At 56.9% G+C, this 19,308-nt stretch overlaps 2 long non-coding RNA genes across 2 annotated transcripts; one reads left to right on the top strand and one right to left on the bottom strand.

Moving 5' to 3' along the window:
* Positions 1–8,489: 8,489 nt before the first annotated feature.
* LOC138845503 (uncharacterized) lies at positions 8,490–11,811 on the top strand. The gene is made up of 2 exons (XR_011382787.1): positions 8,490–8,924; positions 11,184–11,811. It is a non-coding gene; the product is annotated as an uncharacterized lncRNA (long non-coding RNA).
* Positions 11,293–17,365, bottom strand: LOC103351335 (uncharacterized). Its single transcript, XR_007913608.2, has 3 exons — positions 17,019–17,365; positions 11,915–12,069; positions 11,293–11,425 (listed from the first exon to the last, which is right to left on the bottom strand). It is a non-coding gene; the product is annotated as an uncharacterized lncRNA (long non-coding RNA).
* Positions 17,366–19,308: the final 1,943 nt, after the last annotated feature.

Genomic DNA, 19,308 nt, shown 5'->3' with positions numbered 1-19,308 from the left:
GAGCCAGATGACTCTTCCAGGCACTCTGAGGGGACACAGGTGTCCTACCCAGAGTCGACCCCCAGCTCAAACGTCCACTCCTTAATTAGATAATCCGTGAGAGTGCACCCGGGGCCAAACAAGCACTATCTAAGCGTTCGCATCACCGCCGCCTGAAATCCGCAGCGGAACAAAAACAGGACGTGGAATACACAGAAATCGAGGGTCAAAGTCATTGTCTTCGAGTAGGGATCCCCTGTTTCCTTCAGTCCTCTCCCCCAGGGCTCGGTGTGAAGGCAGAACTCAAGTGACAAATAAAAACCATTGAAAAAATGGACATCAAATGTCAGTCAGCCAGGACCAGGACCGGGAAGGCAGTATGGCCAGGCCTGCCGCTCTCACCCGGGATAAAAGGAGAGACGCGCCCTGGCCTCCGAGGGTGCCAAGAGTCCTGGGCGTGGTTCCTGGGTCAGTTTCAAACACCTGGGTGCATCAGGCTTTTGATAGGAGTCAACTAGAGGATGACCACCACCATCTCAGAGCAAGACCTAAAGGAATGAGGGCGGCACAGATGGGTTCTTCGGCCATCTTCTTAGCGCAGTGACCAAACTTCACCATTCTTAGGGTGCAGGTGCTTCACCTATTTTAGAAAATCAGACAGAAAAAAAAAGCTAAAGGACTTCTCCCCCAGAAAAATGCACCTGCACCCAACATTTTGCATACAGCTATGGCGATGGGGGAGGGGGCATCTAGGCTTCTATGAAGTGCAGGCTAAGAGCTACTTAGAGAGGTGGCTGGCGAGACCGCCCTGCGGACCCCATGTATGGAAACAGCCTTTCCATTGAGCAGTGAGCGGAAGGGCGGCCATTGTCCTCCCTGGCCTCGGCTGGGCGTGGTGCCAGCCACAGGCTCCAGGTTGAGCTCTCTGGCAAGAGCTAGGAGTGTGGAGAGTGTATTGCTGATTGGAAGGTGACTCAGACCATTGGGGTCTACATGGAAAAGTCATCCAGACAACCTCCCTGCCCACTCCCTTCCCAGGGAGGCAGGTTGCAGGCATAGGCACCTGGGCATGTCACAAACCTGCTGGCCCAGCAGCTTCCTGAGCTGTGGCCCCAGGAAGCAGAGCGAAGCAGGAGACTTCTCCTGTCAGCCCTGGGCCAGGCAGCACCAAGCCCCAGACGGCCCAGCCCAGCTAGCAGTGGCTTCTGGTCTTCTGGCCAGGGGAGGGGTGCACACTGCTTCCGGTGCCTGGCTGGATTTTCCCGAGGAAAGAGTCACTCACCATCCTCACAGCCGTGGACCTGCACCTGCCACACACGAAGACTGGTTTGGATGCAGCAGCCATTTCCCGGTGCTCTCTCTGATCAGAATTGGATGGTGCAGGAACCCTGCTTCCCCTCCTGCGGGGAACACTGAGGGAGACCGGCAGCGAGCGAGCGACACATGCACAAGGAACCTCTCTGGCCTCCTTGACACCCAACACCCGCGTCTGCAACCTGCAGATGCTCAGCTCCTAACGACCAACACGAGGCAGCTTCCATTTGTGCTAAATGGACAGCATCCTTCCCAGCCCCAACACCAGCTGCTCAGGGCAGCCAGCTTGGGGCAACCCCAACCCAGGAGCCCCAGCACGAGCCCTGTTCTGCCCCGTGCCTGCTCTCCAAGGGTCACCCAATCTGGGGAGACGCTGTCTCGAGGACCATGTGGGTCAACGCACAGAGTGCTGGGTTGTCAGCCTGCCCTGCCTGCCGCGGCGAGTCCCCAGGCCAGCAGCACGGCGAAGGGCGAGGCTGGCCCCCCAGTACCTCCCAGCACTGCACACCCTCCCGTCTCACTTCACCATCTTCTCAGTTCTCCAACAATGGCACCTGTGTGACAATGAAGCTGACTCAGCCACGGCGGGACCGCCTTGTCCGAGGCCACAGGGCGAGGAAGCGACAGGACCCAGGCTCCCCTTGCAGCTGTCCTCAGGGCTCTGAGCTCTTATCACAGCACCTCGTTCTGGACGGGGGACCCCAGGATCTGGACAGGGGACCCCAGGAAGCTCCGGGCACAAAGCAGCAGGTTTCCAGGCAGAAGCGTCTGCCTTGCCAACTGGCCAAGTCCAACCAGAGAGAGACTCCGTGACAGCCTCTCCAACACCCTTCCTCCCCGACATACATGTGGCGATGCTGTCACAGGTCTCAGACGGGGGTGCAGTGACAGCCTGGACAACGACGGTGGGAGCAGGTGCACTCGTGAGTGACAATGTCACAGAGCCACCCTCATCCAACAGGAGTGGAAGACAGCAGAGCCGATGGAGGGACTCCCGGAGAGGGAAAGGGGAGGCCTGCTGGGATGCGGCTGCCACCCTGCAGAACGAGAGGAAGTGACGGTGCGAGGGAGGTCTTACACTTGCGCGCCCGGCGCCGAATCCCAGCCGTGAGCTGGAAGCCAGAGCCCACCTATGGGACCACCTACTTAGCTCTGCGGAGAGCTACTGGGTTTCTTTACGAACCTGAGAAAGTTGATTTTGGCACCAGTGTCTGGGGGAGGTGGCAACTGTGCTTTGGACTGGATGACCAATGTTTGTCTATCGACCTACAGGGGCCTCAGCACGAAAGTCCTCGTTATATAGCACGTTGTTGGTGTTTAATGAGGCATGAGCCGGGTCAGGGAACCAAGTTAAACAATCTCCAGCACTCTGGCCCAGGCCTGGGTCTGCTGATGGGATAACTCGAAACACACAAGGCAACTCCAGAAAGTTCCTGGAAAATGGAATTAAAAGATAGGTTTATTTTGGTGCCAAAAATTCCTTTGAACTATATATAAGAGGGGGCTTCAAAAAGTTTATGGAAAATATGTATTATGAAAAACCCTCTGGGGTCGGCGCTGTGACATAGTGGGCTAAGCCTCTGCCTGCGGCGCCGGCATCCCATATGGGCGCCAGTTTGAGTCCTGACTGTTTCTCTTCCGATCCAGCTCTCTGCTGTGGCCTGGGAAAGCAGCGGAAGATGGTCCAAGTGCTGGGGTCCCTGCACCCACGTGGGAGACCTGGAGGAAGCTCCTGGCTCCTGGCTTCAGTCTGGCCCAGCTCCAGCCGTTGTGGCCATGTGGGGAGTGAACCAGCAGATGGAAGACCTTTCTCTCTGTCTTTCCCTCTCTCTCGAACTCTGCCTCTCAAATAAATAAGTAAATAAAATCTTAAAAAAAAAAAAAAACCTTCTGCATGGATTTAAAACTTTTTTACAGCAGAACACACTTATCTTTTAAGTCCATTTTCCCACAAACATTTTAAAGTACCCTCGTGTGTACATGGGTAAGGAGACATCAAGCCTCTAAGCCATTTTCATGCCTGCTCTATGTGGATTCCTTTTTCAACTGACATGTGATACTTGTGTCTTTTTATGGGGAACGGTGCTGATTGTTTCGGCATGGATTTTACCCCCTAATTGCCTGGGAAAGCCAAGGAGCAGACGGGGCGGATGACTCGCTGCAGCCCGGCGGTGGCCGTGGGCCGCACAGAGCTCCTGCATCCTGGACTCTCTTTGCAAGTCATCCTCCACCAGAGGTCTAGCCAGGGACAAAGGACCTGAGAGGAGCAGAGAGCAGTCTGGGGGGACAGTGTCCAGCCAGATCCTGCACTCAGGGCCCAGGAAGTGGGGAGGGTGTGGAGGCTTCTCCCCTGGGGAAGTGGGTCTGTGAGAGCAACGCTTGCAGGTCTCTCCAGTGGTTGGAGTTGGCCCCCGGCCTGCGGCCTGACAGTGTGTCCATTCTCTCTTACGTATGTCCTGTGCACACCACAGGTCCCCAGCATCCTCCAGGGTCCTTTCTGGAGCCACCCCACTGCCTTGTGAAGACCGCAGAGCAGAGCTCCTACCCTTCCACGGGCCAGTGACCGACCTGAAGTCTCAAAGCCCAGCACAGTCGGCGTCGGGGGCCCGGGGCTGCTCCTGACCCACGGCCAGCTGTGGTTTGGACTTTGGCCAGCTTCCTCTTTCCCTGCTCGTCTTCCGGTACACATCTGCTTCCAAAAGCAAGTGACTACCTTTGACGGCAAGAGAGAGATGAGAGGTGCTTATGAGGGTTCCTGCTCTGTTGCTGTGGTACGTGCTGTGTCCCCAAATCCCAGCCCCAACAACCCGTCCCCAGGGGCTCTGACAGGCTGTTGAAGGCAAGGAATCAGAGGGCCAGTAGCAGGTTTGGGGGACGCCCCCTTTATCCATAGCTGAGCAAGCACGCCTCTGCCTTCCCCGAAACAGTCTCCCATGATGCTCTTCTCTGACAACCTAGCTGGAAAACCAACCCGGGCCCAGCAGCAAAGGTGAGGCATCCAGCTGCCTGCCACTGAGCCCAAGATGGGGACGTCCACAGCCCATGGCCTCATCCGATTCCCTGCACCACCGGCGGCTGAAAAGCAAGAGCAAAGAAGGGGATGGTGACTGGGCCGGCTCTGTGCTGATGTTGGCGTCCATGGGAGCTTCTCTTTAGGACAAGAGAGTCAAATGGACATTCCACACAAGCCCTGACCATGCAGGCACAGGGAGGGCCTCTGCTGGGGAGGGGGGCCCAGCCAACGACATGGGCCACGGGCAGTTACAGATGCGCCACCGCCCCCAAAAAAGCCTGTTAGAGAAAGGGATGCAGACGGTCTCCTCCCTTGCAGCTGAGACCCCAGGAGTACGACTGAACACCGATGGCACAGACCAGCACTCTGGAGGCCCCACGGCTCCCTGGGCTGTTGTGAGTCTCCAAGGAGGAACACATACGAGGTTGAAGAAATGCTGGGCGATTGCCTTGGCAGGTGCAGCCTATTGACTTGGCTTTCCAAGTTACCACACCTGGGGTTGCAGAAAGAATGGCCAGAAGCTCAGAAAAGGAGTTTTCATCATTCTTCATTAGAGTGAAGCAGGGCACTGCAGCCAAATGTGAATGCGTGTGTGCACTTGAAAGCGTGTGCTCTTGGTGATGGAAGCGTTTACAAGATGTTCCATCCTAGGCTAGGACATTGCGGCCAGTAAATAAGCCCACCGTGGTGCATGCTGGGAGACCCGTCACTCGCTCGCCACCTGCCATGACTTTCTCCCTCTTTGTTCCTGTCCACCTGCAGCTCGGTCCCCACGATATCTGTGGCTCTTTCTAAGCGGCACTGCGTGGCGTCTTCTCAACAGACAGACGCCGCCATTCCCATCTCAGCTCGGCTTTCAAGCATCTGAGTGACCTTGGACAGGTCACCTGTGTGCCACCGTATTCTTCGTCCCTTCATTTCCGAGGTGAACAGGAAATGCTGCCCACAGCACTGGCTTCCCAGCTCATCCGAGTGGGAGCGTACTGAAATCTTACCCTGTAAACGATTCCATGCCTTGATTTGGGGGTTCGGCCGATGTTCACCTCTTTGTGCCGGATGTTATTCTGAGACGAAAGGGACCATGCCCAAACCATCATGAAAAACAATTGTCAATTGCTTGCTCTAGAAATCCCTGGGAATGTCATTCCCTTGTCTAAGACCCCAAAGTCGCCTCCAGTGGCCCAGGGCACAGAGTCTCGGGGTGCTGGAGAGATGCAGGGACCACATCCCAGACCACCTGCCTTCTCTTCCAGTCCCCCACCGCATCCCAGCTGCCCAATGTTCTCTCACCCCCGCCCACACCATGCCCCCTTGTGCTCTGACCCTGCGTGCCCCGGGAGCAGGCCACGCCCTCTGGGGCTCTGCCTGCATCCCCCGTTTGCTCAGGTGTCACCCCGCTGCTGAGGGAAGCCACTCGGGTGCAGTTCATAGTATCCCAGGAGGAGGGCGGGGCCTGTCCACGCGGGGCACACGGCAGGTCCCAAATGAATGCTTCCATGGTAGGCACCTGGCGATCGATCCAGAGGCCCCTTCGTGTATCAGGTGGGTCCCTTTCACGCTGCAGAAGGAGTTGTGCAGGCTGAGCCAGGGAGCAGGCTGGAAGCCGGCCTGGGGGAGAGAGAGCCACCTCCTGGGCCAGGGGTCCCCGCACCTCCCGCCTGAGCACAAGCCTTGAACTCGGGCTGACCTCTGCTCGGAGCATCATCCTGGGAAAAGAAACTGCATTTGCATCGATTCCGGGCTCAGCTCAGTTCTCTTTTGGGCCATCCATTGTCCCTTCCTGAAGTGGGGCCCAGGGAGCAGCGCTGCCCCCTTGCTCTCTATGTAAATACGCCTTCCATTTATTGGCCTGCAGCAAAGATGCCGGGGAATTTTGCTCTCTAGGTGAGTGATAAAAAAGAGCAGGCAGCGGATGTGTTCGCCAGCTTATTTACCACAAATCTCTTATTTATGGCCTCATAACCTTGTGATGGCCGGGCGCCCCCCGCCCCCACCTGGTTTGCTTCCCAGGCGGAGAAAGCGCTGAGCTGAGCATCATCCGTCCCAGGCTCCTGGGCTTCTCGTTTCCACAGCTGCAGCCGGGCCCATTGATTTCCCCGCCACGGTGGGGACCGCGCCGAGGTCCCTGGCAGGAATCTTTCTCTCTCTCTCGGCAAAACGCGCTAGGCTTGCTACGGCCTGGCAGGCGGTGTTGGGGGTCCCAGCACTATGGAGGGAGCTGCGGGTGGGGACCGAGAGCTTTCATGGCTCCAGCCTCCCTCTCTGTCTCCAGCTATACGGTGAAGGCTGAGCGCCCTGTTGGCTGCTTTCTGCGGGGGGGCACTTTGCATGAGGAGGCAGCAGGATGCAAGGCAAACTCATTCGCCCCCACCCCACTCCTGAACTACCCCTCAGCCAGGCTCCCAGCCGGCTGGTCTCTTGGAGGCCCCCAGGCTCTGATGATGGAGCCCACGCCTGGCTCCCCCGCCCCAGGCTGCTGCTGCCGCCCTGCCGGTCTCCTGTTTCAGATGGCCAGCTGAGGGTCCTGGAGGGATCTTTCCAAGGAATGCCCTGACCCAGCCGTTCCCCTGCTGAGTTCTCCAAAGGAGACCCTGGGACCCACTTGGCAGCATTTGGGGAAGTCCATAGCGGGGCAGTACAGGGTCTTTTGTGGTTCGGGTTCAGATGCTCCTTGCTCCTGACTGGTTGGAGCTGGACCAAGACAGCTGTCATGTGGGGAAGGGCTTGGTTGTGTGAATCCTGCTGCTGCTGCTTTTTTTTTAAAAAAGATTTATTTATTTACTTGAAAGGCAGAGTTAACGGAGAGAGAGGGAGAGACACAGAGAGAGAGATGTTCCATCCACTGGTTCACTCCCCACATGACCCCAACAGTCAGTGCTGAGCCAGGCTGAAGCCAGGAGCCAGGAGCTTCTTCCGGGTCTCCCACACAGGCGCAGGGGCCCAAGCACTTGGGCCATCTTCCACTGCTTTCTCAGGCTATAGCTGGGAGCTGGATCGGAAGTGGAGCAGCCAGGACATGAACTAGTGTCCGTATGGGATGCTGGTGCTGCAGATGTTGGCTTTACCTGCTATGCCACAGTGCTGGCCCTGATCCTGCTTCTACCCTGCGACAAAAGCTCAGAGACCCCTGGGACCTGACGGCAGAGTCACTGAGCAGCAAAACAACACAAGGTTCCATCTTCGGGGCTGAGCAGTAGGAGAACAGGAAGGGACAAGCCACTGATCCCAGTTCCTTCTTTCTGCCTCCCAGAACTCCTGTCCTTACACGGGGACCCCAAGCCAACTAACCCGAGGGCCACAAAACCCACGCCAGCCTCGAGGTCAGTCGTCTGAGAGTATCTCCCAGCTTCCCCGGTCCACCCTGGGGTGCAGCGACTTTATTTCCAGATAAAACACACAACTGTGTCTCTTTGGGTGACAAGGAGAGAGAGAGGTTTTGCAGGGTTCCATACAGGCACCACGGTTAAAGGCTCTCCATTCAGAGACCAAGCTGGCCACCACTGGCAGATTCCATGGCACGTGTCCCCACGCCTGGACAAGCACCCCCACGAGCAGGCCTGTGCGCAGCCAGTCAGTGGATCATCAGAACCGCATCGGGCTTCTGCACCAGAAAGAACGTGCGTGCCACTTTCACTTACGTCACCTGTGCCCCGCTCGCAGCCTCCCCGCCCCCGGCAAGGGGGCCATTTTTACTGCGCATGCCCTAGAATTGGCCCGGTGGGTGCAGGTGCTTCTCCCAGCCTGTCTGCGCCCGGGTCCCTCCTTCCCTCATCTTCCTTTTTGAGCTCTGCACCTCCCCTCCGACTCCCCCCACTTGTTGCCGGGTTCCGGTGCCCCCTCTCCTCCTGGCTCTGCCCCCTGCCCATCTTCCATTGTTCCTTCCTCTCCTGCTGCGCCTGCTCCAGACTTCTCTGTCCCCTCGCCTCTCTCTCCTCTCCTGTTCATCTTGAGCAGCCATCCCTACCTCTCAAGGTCAACAAGCAACTCTGGAGAGATCTGCACTCTGAAGCGCTCCCTCGGCTTTAATTAGGATCCTTTCAGAAACCCTGACCCCAGAGAAAGCGCCGCACTCCGGCTGCCAATTTCCTTCGCTCTATCTCATCACCTCCCTCCTCCACGCCTTGAAGAGCAAAAATCCAATAAAAGAGATTTAGAAGGAGACACGCGGAGGAGGAGAGGACCGAGGACATCCCACCTCCTCTTCTTCGGCTGCACAGATAGGAAAACTGAGCCTTGGAGAGCGACCGGGACACTCCAAGGTCACAGAGCCAGCTGGAGGCAGGGCTGGGCTCAGAAGGCCGGCTCCCCTGGCCAGACCCCATCAGCCGCCCCCGGGGCCGGCCCACACGGGAACACCTCCCAGGCCCAGACTCTGCTGAGCTGACATTTTTCCAGACGCGCCCCAAAGCATCTTGGGAAGAAGCTCCAAAGTCGAAGGAAAACAAACGGTGAACTTGGTAATTGCACACACTCCTATTTTCTTAACAAACCAACTGGATCTCGTTAAGGGAGGCTTCTGAACGGAGACAGAGAGAACCTTGTCGTCACCCGTTAAATATGTCCAATTTCACACACGGTCATGGAGCTCTCCAGCCAGCTGGCTCGCCAAGGAAAAGGAGTGAGTAATTGCATCTTGGCTGTGTCCTGAGCGCGCAGGCATTTCTCACAGGGAAGATGGGGGACCTTGCTGTAATTGTCTAGAGTTGGGGAGCGCCCAGCTCTGGCATCTTCAGCAGACTTTTAATCTAAAACAGAGACCTGGCTGGCTCAGGGAGTGCCATCTGCCTGAAGCCGCGTGGCTTTGTCTTAGCTGAGTCCCATCTCCTCGGTGGTCCTCAGTTTCCCCCAGCGAGAACGCGCATCTCGTCACTCCCCACGGACCAGCCTCTCCAAGGGCCCTTCCAGAGATTAAATGTGCTGTTGCTCAGCCCCACTCCACCCTTGCCAAGATCTTAATTGCATCAGAACGCTGCACAGAGCCTGGTTTCTGTTAGAGCCTCTGCTCTCAGAGCCGTCTTCCAAACCCAGAACCTTCCCGATGCCTTTTAATAAGCCTATACCTTCAAGAAAAATGAAAATTAAAATATTGAACCTCCGAGTGCACTCTGCTCTCCGTAATGAAATGCACGTGCAGGGCGTGCATCCGGTTCAAGGACTTTACACAAAGTTATCATAACTTAGCAGTCATAAGCTAATAGTCACATGGAATTAATAACAGCAGTGTGGCCATTTAAGCAGGGAGATGGCCCCGTGTCGTGGAACTTTTGCAGCTAAGCCCTCTTGAGTTTCTGTAAGCTAATAGCAATTAGCTCCTGAGTTAATGGCAGCTGCGGTCATAATGAGATTGGAATTGATCATTTAGAAGCAGGCTCCCATAAGCTGGTCTTATGAGGCATTTCAGCTCCCTCTCCTTAAACCTTCCATCACGACCCCATCTTCGTTAAGGCGTTCTGGACCCAGCTCGCGGCTGCGCGGGGCTCCAGGAGGGAAGCCTCCAGGTGGTAGTGCAGCTGCACACCAGGGATGCTGGACCTGTAAAGGGACAGTTCCCACGGGCCCTGCTGCACCCACCTTCCCCTGGGGCGGGGGCAGGGTCCTCCTGAGCAGGCTGTCCCTCGAAGAGTCGGGTTCTCCTGCTCCACCGCTTCTCTGATCTAGCCAGTACCTTAACTCCTCCCACCCCAGCTCCCTCGACTCTGAAGTGGGGAGCACGTTCTCTGCTTCATGGGGTTACAGGGAAAATGCAATCGAGGAATCTGGGTCACAGGTCTTATGTGAGGGGTCTTCAAAAAGTTCACGGAAAATGTGTGGTATGAAAACACTACGCCTGGACTTTGAAGTCTCTTTAAAAATAAACGTTTGCTACAATCCTATTGGCCATGAACTTTTTGTAGTGCCTTGGGATAAAAAAAATGCCTTCCTTGCTGAATCGGTGAACTTGTGCTGTGTGACAAACCACGCCCCCACGTTGGTGGCTTAAAGTAACAATCATTCCACTGGGTTCAGCTCGGAACTGTGCGGGCAGATGGGTGTTTCTGCTGGCCAGCTGAGCCCCTCTGGCACCCTCGTGATCTGTGGCAGTGGGCAGGCGGACTGGTGGCTGCACAGTCTGGGAACACCTCACTTGCGTGCTGGCTGTTGGCAGACTCTCAGCATGAGTCGTGACAGTGTGGGAGACACCTGTCTCACCTGCGGGAGGTCACCATCTTTCCAGCCTACGGCACCTGCTGTTCCTTTCCTTAGTTCAGCTCATCTGTGTACCGAGTCCGGCAGTCAGCGGGTGTCTAGGAAGTGGACGTGGAGTGTGCGAATGAAGGCAGCATAGAGAACAGCCTTCCATGTGCAACACAGGGTCTCCAAGGTGGGGCACCGGTTAGCCAAGACCTCACTGCTTCTGGGTGGAAGAGGCGGAGACGCCTTTTCTGAGCATCCGTTCTCATTTATTCCAAGGCAGGGGTTGGCCTCTACGGCCCTCAATACCACTGTCGGGGGTGATCTGCAAGGTGGTCTGGCCCAGACGCGGTCCTCTGCCCAAGGCTTCTCCCAGCAGAGACGGGGTGGGGAGGGGGTGTCCATGAGGCTCCCCATGTCCTTCTGTCTTTGTCTGTTGCTGGAAACAGTATGCGTGTCAACGCGTAGACAGTGCTTGAGCCAGCTCGGAATTGTCTGGACAAAAGGTGATTAAATTACTCGGGGATCAATTCCAGAGCTGTTTTCCTTTCTTATTTAAAAAGCACACACTGTTGTCCCCTGTGGATAAAAATCAATATAGGAGTAAAACTTGGGCCTCACAGAATCCGCAGCAGAAACCCCAAACAAGCTCCGAGACGCGTGGGGAAACTGAGGCAAGGGCTAAACGCCACCTTCCCTGTTTCAGGTCCTGAAGTCTGCAGAGAGGAGCTGGGGGACTGACCTTCTCCCCACGTGGTGTGGCAGGTGTGTCCGGTGGGGACCTCAGGGCCCACACGTCCTGCACACGCCCCCCCCCCTGCTGTGCCTGCTGGATCAGCTGCAGTCTCCAGGCTGCGTGGCAAGAGGGTAGAACACACCGGCTCTCAGAAGACACGCACCTCACTTCTGCTCACGTTTCGTTGGCTAAATCAAATCAAATGGCCGGGCCTAATGGGGTAGGGAGAAAGAATCTTCCATGGAAAAGACCGGCGAGTATTTTGAACAATAATCTAACACATATGTCCTCTGCCTGGCTCTGCTTGGTGCTGGTGTTTAGTTAAGGGTGTGGGGTTTTCCAGAACTCAACTGCAGTGGAAGGAGAATGAGACCCAGGGGTACGGTGGGGAGGTGGGGGGCCCTCTGGCTCTGGCTCTGTCTGCCTCCGTCTCCAGCAGAGGAAATTCTAACAGGCACTTCCATGAAGCCATTTTCTCAGCAACTCCCGAAGTTTCCAGACATTTCTGCTTGAAGCAGCCCCAAGAATTGCTGGAGGAATGCCAGCAGCCGGAGCCGTCTGGCCTTGTTCTGGAAAATAAAGTGTCCCCTCTTCCAAAGGTCGCGGAGGGCAGGGGGCCATGTGCTGGGGCCGAGCTCCCCCCCACCCAGGACAGGGAGACGCCCCTGAAATTCCGACCCTGAGCCCTACACGACAGGTACCTGAGAGCCCGGGGCCGGAAGGACGATGACCTGTGTCTTGGCTCAGCTGCCCCCACGTAGCAGCCAGGAGCCTTTCCACTGGGCTGCCTGCTCTGCGCGTCGCTGTCCTCCTCCATGCAGGGATGATTTCACCAGACCTCGAAAATGGGAAATTTCTGCAGAAAAGCGGGAAGAAGGAGTTTGCCTCCTGTTCCTGGGGGTCTGACAGAGACGGGGTAGCTCATGTCTTGGGCCGCCCCGTGGCTCGTGAGGGCCCTCAGAGGGGAAAGACTTCACCTCCCAGGATCCCGAAGCATAGACAGGGGCCGGGGAGAGCTGACACTGCAGCCCCCAGGAGGAGCAACATTTTTTTTTAATTTTTTTTTTTGACAGGCAGAGTGGACAGTGAGAGAGAGAGAGAGAGAGAGAGAAAGGTCTTCCTTTGCCGTTGGTTCACTCTCCAATGGCCGCTGAGGCTGGCGCGCTGCAGCCGGCGCACCGCGCTGATCCGATGGCAGGAGCCAGGAGCCAGGTACTTCTCCTGGTCTCCCATGGGGTGCAGGGCCCAAGCACTTGGGCCATCCTCCACTGCACTCCCTGGCCACAGCAGAGAGCTGGCCTGGAAGAGGGGCAACCGGGACAGAATCCGGCGCCCCGACCGGGACTAGAACCCGGTGTGCCGGCGCCACAAGGCAGAGGATTAGCCTAGTGAGCCGCGGCGCCGGCCAGGAGCAACATTTTTTAAGATGTATTTTATTTATTTGAAAGGCAGAGTTACAGAGACGTGGCAGAAGACACACACACACACACACACACGAGAGAGAGAGGGAGAGAGAGGGAGAGAGAGAGAGAGAGAGAGAGAGAGAGATCTTCCACGCGCTAGTCCACTCCCCAAATGGCTGTAATTACCAGGGCTGGGTCAGACAAAATCCAGGAATCAGGAACTCTATTTAGATCTCGCACGTGGGTGGCAGGGACCCAAGTACATGGGCCGTCTTCTGCTGCTTTCCCCAGTGCACTAGCAGGGAGCTGGGGTGGAAGTGGAGCAGCCGGGACTTGAACTGGCACTCATATGGATGCTGGCAGTGCAAACAGCAGTTTACCAGCTGCACCACAACGCTGGCCCCCAGGCACCGCTTTCTAACAAGGTCAGAATCCTGGGGAGCTAGAACATGAGTTTGCATAGTGAGGGGTGGACACGTAGGGCTTGACATCAGCTTCTCCACGATGCTGTAAATGATGGGATGCGTGGATGGTGGGACTGAGCACGCAGAGGCCTTACGACGGAGCAATATCCATCAGATGTAGAGGCACAGTAAGAGGGCCTCACGGATGACACTGTGAAAAGCCACGTGTCATTGGGTGGCATGAGCTTTTCCCCACCCTCACGTGTGTCCCTTCAAAGCTCTTCCCACCTGGCAATTGCAGGAGGCTTAGAAATACGGTTCCTGCCTCAGCTCTCTGGGACTTTCTTGCAGGTCTCCTGGAAATTAAGCACTAACCCCTAGAAGCCAGAACAGCAGGACCAGCACTGTAGCATAGCAGGTTAAACCTGGAGGCACTGGGTCGACACCTGGCTGCTCCACTTCTGATCCAGCTCCCTGCTAATGCCCCTGGGGAGTCAGCAGAAGATGGCCCAAGTGCTTGGGCTCCTGCACCCACGTGGGAGACCTGGAAGAAACTTGGACTCCTGGCTTCAGCCTGGCCCAACCCCAGCTGTTGAGACCATTTGGGGAGTGAACCAGCCGATGGAGGATCTCTCTTTCTCCCTCTTATTGTCTCTGTACCTCTGCCTTTCAAATGAATAAAAATAAATCTTTTTTTTTTTTAATTTTTGACAGGCAGAGTGTGTCGCTCCCCCTCTTCACAGAGGAACGACACAGGACCCTGTGCTGTTCTTTCGTCTGCTCGGCCCTTCCCGGGTTTCCTGCTGGTTCTTCCCGGGTTGGCTACCATCCCTTCCACCTCCGTGGAAGGGCGGTTCCCCCTGCCACATTCCCCAATTCCGCGGGGGAGCGGCACACCGCTGGCCGGCTCTCTCGGGGGCTGCTCAGATGTTCCTCAGGTGTTCCTCTTAGATGTTCCTGGTGCATGTTGTCTCTCTCCTCCTTTATAGTCCTCTTCCACCAATCCCAACTCTGCTACCCACACGCCAAGTACGCTGCTCTCCTCCTATCAGGAGCAGGATCAGCTCCTGTAGGTCATCACTCAAGTTGGCGAGAGGCAGCTGCGTTGAAGCTGTTTACTCCTCTCCCAGCGCCATATTGTGGGAGAGCAGATGCATAGAATAAGTCTTAATTCCAGTAACTTAGTCTAGTCCGAGTTGCTCCCCACAGAGTGGACAGTGAGAGAGAGACAGAGAGAAAGGTCTTCCTTTTGCATTGGTTCACCCTCCAATGGCCGCCGCGGCCGGCGCACCGCGCTGATCCAAAGGCAGGAGCCAGGTGCTTCTCCTGGTCTCCCATGGGGTGCAGGGCCCAAGCACTTGGGCCATCCTCCACTGCACTCCCTGGCCACAGCAGAGAGCTGGCCTGGAAGAGGGGCAACTTGGACAGAATCCGGCGCCCCGACCGGGACTAGAACCTGGTGTGCCAGCACTGCAAGGCGGAGGATTAGCCTAGTGAGCCATGGCACTGGCCAAAAATAAATCTTAAAAAAAAAAAAAAAAAAAAAAAAAAAAAAAAAAAAAAAAAAAAAAACTAGAAGAAGCCACTTAGGCTCTGGCCAGGCACAGTGAGAGTCGCATGGTGCACCATGGTCCCTGATGGCCAAGGACCCGTGGTGCACAGGTGCATGAGACTCTGGGTGCTTCCCAGGGGTGAGGGGCAGGAGCACCCTCTGGGCATGAGTATAACTGCAGCTAGAGGTGGGAGACATGCGAGAGAGGTGTGAGAGTTGCCTATGCAAACCCAGGCCCGGCACCAAGCCCCGGGCCTGCGCTCCCCGACTCTGCAGCCCAGCGGCCTGGTTGCCAACCTGAGGAGCATCCTTCCAAAGGCCCACGCAGCTCTTCCCTCCAAGGCTGCAGGTGGGAGCCCCCAGGGCTAGAGGGACCGTGAGTGTGGTCCTCCGGTCACTGCCTACTGCTGTCTGAAGGGGCTTCCTGCTGGATTCTGGGGCAGGGGGGAAGAAAGGACGGACTGTACAGTGTGTCTAATCCATGTGGGGCTCATGGCAGGCACACAGGACCGCCCTCTGGTTGGAGCCATCGCAGGGCATGACACGCGGGGGGCCTGGACCGGCACTGAGACCCAGCCTCTGGTCTCCAAGGAGGACCTGATGGTGTCGCTCCACTCATGCTGGTCTGGCCCTCCTTGACTTATCTGCACATTTCTTGCAAACCAGGCGCTGGGTAGGCGTGCTGCCGTGGGTTTTTCTGCTTGGTCCCCACAGGACACCTGCTGAGGGAAGCATTGGGCTTCTATTTTATAGATGAGAAGACTGCGACTCAGGAAAGTAACTGGCTCAGGGTCACTCAAGGATCAACACGTAGTGGCCCTCCCTGTGGTGAGGGGCAAGCCCCCGGGGTCAGGAGGCCCCCAACCTGTTTCTCTGCAGAGTGATCAGGCGAGCACTGTAGACACTCAGGGGCCTGGACCCCAACATGTAGTGGAAGTGACACCCAAGACGTGTCTCTGAGCATCTCCCCAGGGGACGCTGACTCAGCAGATTTCTGGGAATGCCTGTACCACACACCCCTCTGCCAGCGTGGCCAGGCCGGGTCACCGGGCATGGAGCTGCAATGGCACACATGGCCGCTCTCAGGGCAGGGACTGAGGTAGGGAGGGAAAGCCGGACAGCGCGGCTGCTACGGAGAATGTACCTTGCACACTCAGGCAGGAAGAGGAAAAAGGCTTTGCTCCACTCCGGCCTCCCAGCAGCCGTGCTGACTGTGTCTCAGGTTCTCCACCTATACAATCGTTTGCAGGGTTTGGGGCTGAAGCTTGTCTAAGATGGAAACATCTGGACACACTGCCCAGGCCCCAGCACAGGGAGGCGGGCCACGAGCAGCCAGTGAGCAGGGTCACTGGGGAGGAATCGCGTCCTTGGCTCTGAGCTGCCATCCTTGTCAATGTAGCACCTGGGGCCGGCGCCGTGGTGCAGCGGGTTAAGCCAGAGCCTGCGGCAATGGCGTCCCGTATTGTGGTGCTGATTGGAACCGCAGCTGCTCCGCCTCCAATCCAGCTCCCTATTAATGCACCTGGGAAGGCCACAGAAGATGGCCCAAGTACTCGGGTCTCTGCACCCACGTGGGAGACCAGGATGGAGTTCCAGCTTCCTGGCTCTGGCCTGGCCCAGCCTCAGCCATTGTGGCCATTTGGGGAGTGAACCAGTGGAGGGAAGACCTCTCTGCCTCTGTGTGTGTGTGTGTGTGTGTCCTTCTCTCTCTCTCTCTCTCTCTCTCACTCTGCCTTTCAAATAAATAAAAAAATAAATCTTAAAACAATATAGCAGCCTCTCTCTTGTACTACCCACAGGCACGGTGCTAAGCACTTTTTAGATACCTGACTGCATTTATCCTCAACCCCTCGGCAGGGGAGGTTTGACCCTCCCCACTTTACAGCAGAGAAAACTGAGGCCCGGCCAGGTAGAGGCGTCCAGCCAAGGTCACCCAGCTGGGGCTCAGCAGAGCAGGGCTGGAGCTGGCAGGCTGTGCACACTGCGTCCAGCGGCTCTGCAGCTTTAGAGGCCTGGCTAATTGTTGACAGTCTTCCTCTCTGAGGATGTGTGCGGCTGATCCCCCCACCCCCGTCTCTCTCTCCCTCCCTCCCTCCCTCCCTCCCTCCCTCCCTCGCTCTTGCCTGCCACAAACCGGGAGAAGCAGAGGAACAAAATAAACAGAGATGGATTGGAGCGGAAGGTTTCGAATGCAATCATTTTGCAAAGCTGCTTCCTTCCTTTGCCTTCTCCTGCAAGCCGCCCCTCTTAGAGCTTCAAAGAGAAGCCTGCTCCCGAGCAGGGTCCTTCGCCTGAGCCAAAAGCCATTTATCTGGAATATTAATACACCAGCAGCTGCCGTGCCAGCGCCTGCCGCTCATCACACACCGCGGGCAGCGGCCGCCCCTGGGAACGCTCCGTGAGGCTCCAGGAAGCTAATGGGTCCCCTGTGGAACATTCTACTTACCTTTTGTTTGGCTTTCCCAGCGCTTCCTGCAGATTGCCAGCCAAGCACGTCCCAGACAAGGCCTCTGACCACAGACGCGCACCCGCCTCCCCCTTGCTGGCTGCTCCCCCTGGCCCACGGCCGGCCGATGCTTGGGGACGGAGAATAAGGAGACCCCCTAAGAGCAAACATGCGCACTGCAGATGGTCCTTGACTCAGAGCTATGCCCCGATACAGGCATCGCGCATTTGTAACTAGCTTATGCCACAAACGCACGCACTGTGCACCCAACCTACCGAATGTCACAGGCGAGAGATCGCGCTCGGGAGCTCTAAGAGGGCCAGCCTGCAGAAGAGGGGGAAGGAAAAGGCAGCTTTGCAACACGCTTGCGTTTGAAGCCTTCTGCTCCAATCCGTCTCTCTTGAGTTTGCTCCTCTGCTTCTCCTGATTCGCGGCAGGTGAGAGCTTGGCGTTGCCCGCTTTAAACCGTGAGCAGCCCACGGCAGGGCGTCGCGTGCGCGTGCGAGTATCTAACGCCAGCTCCAGGCAAGGTGAAAATTCAAAACCCAAAGTGTGAAGTGTGCGTCCCCTCTGTGGCATCGTCAGAAGACCACAGACGCCAGCGTGGGAAAAGCTGGGGGCCACCGGAGGTCTAACCCAGGACGAGGCAGGCTGAGGGCTCCCGCCCATCTTCAGGTGTGAGTGCAAGGGCACTGAGCTGAGGGCAGGAGCCTGGGGCCCGTGGTGGCTCATCCACTCCAGTGTTGCCCTGGCCCCCCATCTGCAGACCCTCCCCCTCCACGCGTGCTCCAGATGGAGCTCGCGCCAGTCAGCCCCCTGGGTCTGGGGCTTCTGCATCCATGGGTCAGCAACATTTTTTTTTTGAAAATCGTGTCTGCACTGAACACAGACTTTTTTTGCCTTGTCATTGCTCCCTACACAGCACAGTACTAGCAACCATATATATCCGTGGCATTTGCATTATATTAGGTGTGGTAGGGAATCTAGACAGGAGGATGCGCATGGATTATAGGAAAATGCTGCACTGTTGTTTATCAGAGGCCTGGACAACTGTGGTTCTCAATATCTCCAGAGGGTTCTAGAATCCATCCCCTGTGGATCGTGGAGTGCTGAGCAAACATTGACGTGGGAAGAACGCCAGGCAGAGAGCTGAGGACTTGGGTTCAAACTCTGCCTCTGCCTCCAGGGAACCTGCCTCAAACTGCCGCGGCGTGGGCTGGACGGAGCTCCTCCCCGCAGGTGCTGGGGGCACGACCCCATTGCGGGCACTGGAGGACAGTTGCTGAAGTGGAACGTGGGGTTCCTTCCACTCCCCAAAGCCAGGCAGAACGTTCTGCTTCCTCGCAGCTCCTGGACCAGGAAGGAGTTCGGGGCTCAAAAGCGGTTCCCGTGAGCTGCAATGTAAGGAGGGTGCCAGGGGCCACGTCACAGAGCAGAGCGTCTCCCGGCCGGCCCGGGCGTGCCTCGTGCGCCCCCAGGACAGCGCTTGGTGATGCCCACCAGGGCCCGCGATTCCCTGACAATCGGGGCAGCTGCTCAATGAGGACGGCACCAGTGCACGCTCAGTGGCAATGAACATGCTGCAAGAACAGCCCCAAGTGCTTCCTGCGTTTTCATGCACCTGATGCCTGCGACAGCCTGATGCCATGGGTACCACCTCACACAGACAGCTTCAGACACTCCCCTGTGGCCACGAAGGCACAGAGTCACAGTGGCGGGGACTTAACCCGGACAAGGTGGTGCAAGTTTGTTTCCCACCCAGTGGATCAGCGGTTCTGAAACTTCCACGGGCCCCCGAGTCACCCAGTGAGAGGTTAGAAAGCCACTCCGGGGCCTCACCCACAGGGCTTCTTACTCACCAGGGTTGAGTGGGGCCTGAGAATCGGGATTTCTAGAAAGTTCCCAGCTGCTGCTGGCTTGCAGCCCCCACCTGGAGAGCTCCTGCTTTAGGCTACGCTGCCTCGAAGTTACGGGGAACCGGGACCATGGAAACCTCGTGGCCCCTTGGGGCTCTAGGGTTCCCAGAGGAGTAATCACAGCTCACATATTCCCAAGGTCACTGATAGATGTTGGATGCTGAGCTACCCCGGTTTTCGGCGTTGTGTTCGTGGCACAGTCACTGTAGTCTATGACACGGTCTATTCCTGGGATGGGTGGCCTCGGAGGTCTTCGGTGGGCGCTACAGCCTTAGCTGATGGTGTGAGGTTCACAGACGACCTTCCAGAGGGCCTGCGAGTGAGTTGCACAGGGCACACTCGTCCGCCTTTCAGCAGCCAATGGATCAAACCTA

This window comes from Oryctolagus cuniculus, chromosome 15, assembly GCF_964237555.1.
Source record: "Oryctolagus cuniculus chromosome 15, mOryCun1.1, whole genome shotgun sequence".
NCBI classification, from domain to species: Eukaryota; Metazoa; Chordata; class Mammalia; order Lagomorpha; family Leporidae; genus Oryctolagus; species Oryctolagus cuniculus.
This window is presented reverse-complemented; position numbering and strand designations above follow the sequence as displayed.